At 40.8% G+C, this 1020-nt stretch overlaps 1 protein-coding gene across 1 annotated transcript in view; it reads left to right on the forward strand.

Annotated features, from left to right (window-relative positions):
- The window catches only part of LOC101863040 (neurobeachin), a gene marked incomplete at its 3' end in the record, with an annotated part of 33217 nt that overhangs the window by 31440 nt on the left and 757 nt on the right, over positions 1–1020 (forward strand).

Raw genomic sequence — 1020 nt, forward strand, 5'->3', positions numbered from 1 at the left:
GGGGACTTGTTGTTTGTGTTCTTACTGTCCAACTTGCCCTAACGATCACCTGCGGGTGGTTGGCGGATGCTCTGGTGTGGTTCGCTCCTCTCATATCAAACTTCTATAGTCGTCCTCATCTCTCCTCCTTCTTGTTTGTGTTTTTTTTTTACTCTCCTTTAACATCTCTAATCTTCGGCACTTATGTTTCCTTCTTGGTTCTCAAGTGCCATAAAACTTGTACCAAAACTTATTTTTTTTCCTGCCTGTCTGTATTTTTTTCCACAGCATTAAGTTAATGACCATTATTATGTCGATATGCTTCCATGCACTCAGACAATTATTCGCCTCCCTTTTTATTATTTTTATTAGTACACTACTATCTCTAATCTTCGGCACTTATATGACCTATTTGTGTGCCGTAAAAATCTCATAACAATTGGGTGGTTAGCGGGTGCTATGGTGTGGTTTCTTCCCTCTTCCTATAACAAATCTATTGTGCTCATCTCTCCTCTTTTTTGTGCATGTCACTCTAGTAACACTTCGACACTTGTATGACCTAATTGTGCTTTTAATCTTTGACTCTCTTATGACCTAATTGTGTTGCAAGCGCCGTAAAATGCTGACTAAAACACTTACCTAAAATAGACGCGAGTGGTTGGTGGGCGCCGCTGGTGGGTCCTACTTCTTTGCTTTCCTTCTGTCATTTATATCTGTAAGTCTTACTTTTCCCCAGCATTAAATGACCGTTATTGTGTCGGTGTATGTGCTTCTCAATAGATCTACTCAAAGTCAAAGTTAAACTAAATTTAAACCGTAAAACTTAATACAAACTTAGCATCAATGTCTCGGAGGTCCCGTGTGCAAGTAGCGCACATTAAAGATCCCTTGGTCTTCCAAAATCGATAAAGGTAGGCTTCGGCTGCCGCCCGGTAAAAGTTCAAGATGAACTCCTACGAAACTGCTTATGTTTAAAGTGTCCCGCGCGCTCATATGACCGTATGCAGGCGCGAGCGCCGTAAAACACTAAAACAAAAAATA

Source organism: Aplysia californica, unplaced genomic scaffold (assembly GCF_000002075.1).
Source record: "Aplysia californica isolate F4 #8 unplaced genomic scaffold, AplCal3.0 scaffold00364, whole genome shotgun sequence".
Lineage (NCBI taxonomy): Eukaryota > Metazoa > Mollusca > Gastropoda > Aplysiida > Aplysiidae > Aplysia > Aplysia californica.